Source organism: Panthera onca, chromosome A3, assembly GCF_046562875.1.
Source record: "Panthera onca isolate mPanOnc1 chromosome A3, mPanOnc1 haplotype 2, whole genome shotgun sequence".
Lineage (NCBI taxonomy): Eukaryota > Metazoa > Chordata > Mammalia > Carnivora > Felidae > Panthera > Panthera onca.
The window spans coordinates 5,949,788-5,957,417 of NC_138341.1; the positions used below are offsets into that span (position 1 = coordinate 5,949,788).

The following is a 7,630-nucleotide window of genomic DNA, read 5'->3' on the forward strand; positions in this document are numbered from 1 at the left end:
CACTCTCCAAGAAGCCCTCCCCACCCAGAAAGCAGCCTTGGGACAGCCTGAGACACCATCAGGGGACAGCGACACATGAGTGGTAAGCCTGACAATAACTGAGGCTGTCAAATGGGAGTGGGAAGCCCGTTTTCCTGAGATGTTGCAAAAGCAATTCCTACATTTTGTCTGACCCCCAGATTCTGTGATTCCATGAGGCTCAGGACTGGGTCAGCTTTGTGACCTGGTGTCCTCCAAAATCCTGATTGGTCACATCCAACCATCTGAAAAAACCTAGGACAAAGAAGGATGGAGTTCACACACACACACACACGCACACAAACACACACACACACGAGAAACAGTTAATATGTGTTAGTTTTGCAGGGCTGGATTCCAGGAGTAGGGTGGTTACTATTTTTTCCTTATATTCCACTATATTTTCAAATTTTCTACAATGGCCACTTGTTACTTTGACAATCAGAAAACTAATCACTTAAAACAAAAATAATGTGTAACTACAAATGGCTAACAGAAAACTATGGCTTCTGGAAGCCTAGAGATGGAAATGTGAAGTTTAGCAGGAAAAGCACAGAATTAGCAGGTCACAGCCTGTCATGTCTTAACCATTATACTTTGGGCAAGTCATTTAAGCTCTCCAGATTTCATTTCATCGTTAACAAAATGGAGTTACAACATTTTCTCAATAATTTTACTGGCTTTCTAAAAGGGTCCAACCAATTGTGTATTTAAGGTATTTTGTGTAATGTGAAGTCATCCTTCTTATCATTACTCTTATCAATACTGTAGTATTGGTATTAGTATTGGCATTATTGATGTAGAGGTAAGAACTCAAGGACAAAATTTTTCTCAAAAAACTAAAAATAGAACTACCCTACGACCCAGCAATTGCCCTACTAGGCATTCATCCAAGGGATACAGGTGTGCTGTTTAGAAGAGACACATGCACCCCAATATTTATAGCAGCACTATCAACAATAGCCAAAGTATGGAAAGAGCCCAGATGTCCATCGATGGATGAATGGATAAGGAAGATAGGGTATATATATATATATATATATATATATATATATATATACACACACAGTGGAGTTTTACTCAGCAGTCAAAAAGAATGGAATCTTGCCATTTGCAACTAGATGGATGGAAATGGAGGGTAGTATGCTAAGTGAAATTAATCAGTCAGAGAAAGACAAATATCATATGATTTCACTCCTATGAGGACTTTAAGAGACAAAACAGATGAACATAAGGGAAGGGAAACAAAAATAATATAAAAACAGGGAGGGGGACAAAACAGAAGAGACTCTTCAATATGGAGAAAAAACAGAGGGTTGCTGGAGGGGTTGTGGAAGGGGGGATGGGCTAAATGGGCAAGGAGCACTAAGGAATCTATTCCTGAAATCATTGTTGCAGTAGATGCTAACTAACTTGGATGTAAATTAAAAAATAAAAATAAAATTTAAAAAAAAGAACACAATTTTTCTTTCTATGAAAACATTAACATGGGTGATATCCATTCTTTTAGGACTTTTATATCAGAAATGAAAATAAAGTGGGCCCCTTCTATTTGTTTGAGTTTTATTGACATTAATTAGCTTATTGATGTAGATTCCATGGCTTTAAAACCTATCAGTTAAACTGAAAGTTCACCCAGGGATCTGAAGGGAAACAAAATTTTCTTCTTACATCATTCTTCCCGGTTTTAAGATGACAAACTGTAAATCTTTAGCCCAGATGGGAAGGTCCTCCTGCAGGAACACAGCTTGCTGTTGAGGATGGCTTTCCCATGGCAGTTGCCCTTGGTCCTGGCGCTTCCTTTGATCTAACTAAAAAATATTCCCCCTTAGTAAGTATAACCCTTTGCAGAAAAACTACAAAATGATCATTTAAAATAATTATGAGCTTGTTGTGTTAAATATCATTTACACATAGATCTGCAGTATAAAATACTCTGCAAACCTACACTCCAAATTAAAACAAAATATATCGTGCAGACTCTTTTTAATTTATGACCAAAAAAAAAATGCAGTTGTAGTGGTGGAATCTTCCCATTTTATTTGATTCCGTAAATGAAAACAAGAGATTTGTCATTAAGTGTTATTGATGATACCCACAGTGTTCGTATGTTTGTCAATTTCATTAACCTTTCAAATTAGGTATTCATAATGTGTTAATTACAGCATAACACATCATTACATTACTCAATGTAATTCCATGGATATTATGTATAGTTGATCATGTTAGAATCTCTTGTCTTTACAGCTGTTAGAAAACATTATACTTTCCAAGATCATTAGGGATGTGTGAATACCAAACAACTAAATCTACAGCTCAAATAATGGTCCCTGCTTGGCCTTGAATTCTGATCAGGGCATGACTAGACAGTTTCCACTGATGAAGAGCTAAGCTCCCTGGAATGTTTTATATAGGAACTGGAGAGACACAAAGCTGACGGAGAGCTCGAGAATTTGTTTAATTAAATTCTTTGCCTTCAGACGGGCAGTGACAAATTGAATTATAGCTTAGCAAATAGTCACTCCCCCATGCCCTTGGAAGAAAGCATGCTTTCCTACCCCGCGTACGATGGGATTGGCCAGGTGCTTGTTCTGCCAATGGGATGTGCCCCAGCATGAGTAGAACGTGGCCCAGATGGCCACTCCCCATTTAGTAGGGGCCCCAGAATCCCAGAGCAGGACAGCCCCCAAGGCACCCCCCATTCCAAACCCTCACCTACACGTGAGGGAGCGTAAATCCAGCAGCTGAAGGGATGCACTTGGGAACAGCCTAGAATGGCATCCATATTTTCTATTAGCAATAATCGCGCCTCGGATAAACCTCATTGGCTACGATACTGCCACCGCGCAAAGCTAACACCCGTACTTTGCTACTCCCAGCCCCTTGCTTTGCCTTGAGGCGAAGTTTCGGAAGGTAAACACAATCAGCTTAATAAAAACAAACGAGCGGGTGTCTCGCATCTGGGTTGGAAGATGCAGGAAGTAGAGATTTATTTACCCGTCCAGAGTCCCTAAGTGATCAAGTCCTCTCCGGCATGCTGTCCTTGCCGTGGAGGGACAGTCTCCTAAGGAATTATCAGGTGCTCCTTGTCTTTGAACCAAGAGCCAGCAGGCAGCACAGGGCCCTACAAGGCTTTTATCTTGTTTCTCCCACCGGTGATTTGGTTCATCGCTGACAGATGCTGCCCGTGTTTGTTCCTTCACTCTTCATGAAAAATACAGAAGCACCTCGCGTTGACGGAGCAGCCTCGGTGCTTTCACTACCTGGTGACTTGCTCGAACTCTGCCCGCCCGCCGGCCGTTCTGTCTCGGCGAACGCGCACTAATTGAAACTCCTCTCTCTGCTCTTTTCCATGCACGTTACCTCCGATCTTGACGACCCCTTGAGATCTTCACTTCGATCCCCCTTTTACAGATGAGGAAGTGGAAGATCAGAAATGCACTTTCCCAGGGTCCCAAGTCACCAAATCTCGGAACCAAAACCCAAATCCAGATCTATCTTCAAAACATTTCTCCTTTGGGCCAAAGCACACTTTCTTTAATGAAAGAGAGAAAAAAACAAAACAAAACAAAACAAAAACCCACCACACTTCCCAATAATGGATCAGCAATCCCAAGGAGGAATTTTCTGGAGATGAACCCAGCTGGTGTTACTTCTGAAATCCACGAATACCAGAGGGAAGCTGGTAAATTACAAGGGGGAATTTCATCTGCACTTTACTTAGCGTTATGGTATCACTTATGCTAATACAGACCTTCCACATTTCCTCTAAAATACAAATCAGAAGGCCCTTTGTAATACCTGAAAATCACCCGGGGCTTTGTCTTCCCATTTCCTGGTCCTTAAAGCACCCCTCTCCCCCACGGCTGTCTGAAAGGTCTCTTTTTGTTATGGCGGTTTCGTAAGAGGCCAAATCTCAGACAGCTATTGAAAGGCTGAGTTAGACAAACAACGCCCGTGAAGTTTAAAAATAAAAAACTAGGTCAAGCCCGAGATGTTATCATCGCTGCCAGTGAAAGCAGGTTCCTCGCAGCTGGCAGAGGAGGTGGCATGGACGCCATGCTACGTTTGCAGACCTCAGACCTCGGCCAAGCTCGGCCTGGCGGTAATCAGGGGTGGGCATTTAGTTAATGACGGCCAAGTGCTCTAAAAATCAGAGCGTCATAACCCCAACAACTGTCGGGAGTGCCCTGATGCCCCCTGATGGCTGCCATCACTGAGCAGTGGAAGGACCCGACCAGTGCCGTCCCAAAGGAGCTAACAACGGCGGCCGCAACCTCACGCTGTCCTTGCATCTCACCCCAGGTGACCACACGTGTGAGAGGGTGGAAGAAGCCACCTTTTGCATCAATTCGAAAAGAAAGACTAATAACAGTCATGCTTCTACTGCTTGGTGACAAGACGGTGTTTCTCTCGGCCCAGGTGAATGGCGGGGCTTGACCACCCCAGTCATACCTGTCAGCAGGTGTCAGCCAGACTCTTTCAGGGCTGCCCTTCTCATGACCCCTCACCGTCCAACCATAGGGGACACGGACTCTCAGAGGGGAGACGTGTCTGTGTCCTCAAGAGAGGCACTGCAGGGACACCTGGCTGGCTCAGTCAAACTCCGACACTTGGTTTTGGCTCAGGTCGTGATCTCACAGTTCGTGAGTTCGGGAGCCCCGCGTTGGACTCTGTGCTGATGGTGTGGAGCCTTCCTGGGATTCTCTCTGCCTTTCTCTGCCCCTCCCCTGCTTGCACACACACTGTCTCTCTCTGTCTCTCTGTCTCTCTCTCTCTCTCAAAATAAATAAATAAATAAACCTTAAAGAGAGAGAGAGGCACTGCAGACAAGTCCGTCAGCCTGACCTCAGGGCAGGGCCTCAGCTGCTCTCCAAGCTGGGCAGTGACCGCAGCCCTCCCGGCATCGGCAGAGCCAGGCCTCCTGGGTCTTGCGCTCCATGGAAATGTCTCTCAGAGCTGGGCTGTTCTCTTCACACCTTCAAACGGAGCCAAATTCTGTTTGTCAGTTTTCTCTTCTTGTTTTGCTCATTAGGAAAGGCCTGCTGTACATGGTAACACCTGCCATGAGCTTGCTTCTTCGCAGCTTCCAGCCCTCATACCTTCCCCTCCTGGTGGAGCCCATTCACTGTGGCTTAACACCTGCCCTTTCCTCCTTGAGCCCCCAAGGCCAGCCTGGAAGGCTTGTGGAGAAAAGAAAGGGCAGGTACCTTGGGCCTAAGGGAAGAATGGGAATGTTCTTCAGTGCCGTGTACAGGAAAGAATAGAGGCTGTGGTATCAGACGGACCTGAGCACAACTTCTGACTCAACACATTTGCCCTCTGGCTCATCTTAAGCCTCAGTTTCCTCACTACAAAGTGCCAAACGGTTAAGCGAAGAGGTTTGGGTGAAGTTCTGGGTGTGAGGAAAACACTCAACAAATGGTAACAATTATCAAATATTTGAAGAGCCGTCAGGTCAACGAGGCTAAGACTTGACCAAGAGGGTAGCTCATAATGTTAACTACCATGTTTTGGGTACTTACTATGGGCCTGGCTTTGAGCTTCTTTCATTTAATCTGTTCAACAGTCCTGTGGCATGGATGTTGGCATTATCCTCATCTTGCAAAAGCTGATGCTGAGGTCCAGAGAGGCCGAGTAACCTTCCCGAGGCCACACAGTAAGTGCTGTGATACAAGCACAGACAGACAGGCTGACTGCAGCGGTCACTTTCCCAAGTGCTGTGATACGTTGACCGCTCCGGTCAAGCTCGTGAGTCGGGATTTCCAGCCAAGCGCCTATCGCTCTATGATTCATTTTTGGTTTGTTTTGTTTTTTCCTCCAGGGAAGCTGGAACAGAAGAAACTTTACAAAGGGACATGAAAGCTGGAGCAGAAGGCCGGGAACAGCCGTCTGAAGGGGACACGTCTGCAGACTGAGGAAACCCGGCCCCAGATGGCTACCTCGAGGCCTTACTTAGCTCAGGTTGTCTAGGAGGTAGAAACTGAGGCCAGGCTTAGATCGCCTGGTTTACCGGAAGATACAGTCCAGGACAGGCACAGAGAGGGGGCGGGAAAATAAGGGAGGGAAAGATACACAGCAGAACGGAGCTGCATTTTGCTCCACTGGCCACCAAGAGACAGTAAGGGTCCCCGTGCCACATGGGACATCTGGAAACAGCTGCCCCGAAAAGCCCTGCCATAGGCTGACACACACAGAGGGGAAAGGTTGAGAACATGCGGCCAGCACCCCCCCATCTCCTGCACCTGCTCACCAACACCCCACAAGCGCTAAACACCTATACTTCTTAGGAGTCGCCTCTCCCGGTAGCCTCGAAGCCTGGACCTTCAAAGCCTGGACAAGGAGACACAATGGTACGAGCCTCCGTGCCTGGTGCCCTCACCCGGCTGGGGATGAGGGGCTCAGGGAGGCCAGAAGCTGCCCACGTGCTTTGTGAGTAAGAGCCTGGAGATCCAGGGGACGAGTGAGGCCTAGGGACTCAAAAGGCAGGGCAAACTGCCTCTGACTCAGGGCCCTGGGGTCCCTCGGAGAAGTCACTGCAGACAGGGAGGCTGTGACATGCCTCAGTCTTGGGCTAATTTGCAAGTCTGGAGGGAGGGCCCCGTCCAAGTTGTCCAGGGCCACCTTTGCCCCCAGAGCTAGGGCGCTAGACCATCAGAGCAGGCTGGGTTGTTGACATTCTCGAGACCGAGCAAAACCCAGAGCCCAGGCCGGCGCCATAGTGCCGAACTGGAACCATCCTGACCCTGGTTGGGGAAGGCCAACAGAGAAGGGGGTTCTGGGCCTGCACCTGTCCCTTCCTTCACTCAGCCGCATGCTTCTGGCTGAGGCCTTGAACCTCTTCTGGGCGGAAACGGTCCCAACCAGGCCTTTCCGGCCTCTGGAACCTCCACTTCCTCTCTGAGGTGGAGTGAGGACTTAGGCTGGTCTGACCGGGGCTGGTGTGCAAATCACGAGCAGGTGATGTCAGGGAAGGTGCCTTGCAGGGCTATTCTTAGGGCGCAGGAGAGCCGGCTGGGCCCTGGAGGCCGCAGAGCAGGGAGCAGCTTTTACCACACTGGCCTAAAACCTGGCCCAACACGTCCCGTGTGAGGGAAACAGAGGCCAGCCCTTCTGTGGGCTCCTTCCTCTCCCGGGGCCTATCATGTGTCACAGCCGTAAGGAGGGGGCATTCTTTGACCAGTGGAGCCCCTACCTTGGTCCTGCGGTTTGGAGGCCCCCGTTCTGATATCCCCCGCTGCTCCTTTCTCCAAGGGGGCGGGAGTCTGTGGGACCAGGACATGTCCCTCGGGGGACAGGACCCCACTTACACTATATTTGGGGTATACCCAGGACCCCAGAATCCCTGGCCCAGGTATCACCCAGCCACTTTCCAGGGCCTGTGCTGCCCCTTCCCTGGTCTTCTGATCTCCTCCAGAAAACCCACTGCGATGTGTCTACCCCTGAATCCGGGCGGGGGGACCACGGTCGCCATTGCAGGTGGTGACTGAGGGGCTGGGTACTCGGTCTGGAGAGTGCACACTCGACAGGAGGCCCCCAGCAGGTGGAGTGAGGTCCAGGAGGCACTGTGAGAGGCGATGCGTGTGGAGGGAGAAGGGTTCTGGGCAGCTGG

General features: G+C 48.5%; 1 pseudogene; it reads right to left on the reverse strand.

Moving 5' to 3' along the window:
• Positions 1-2,800: 2,800 nt before the first annotated feature.
• Positions 2,801-2,872, reverse strand: LOC132672920 (U4 spliceosomal RNA; annotated as a pseudogene).
• Between the last annotated feature and the right edge of the window lie 4,758 nt (positions 2,873-7,630).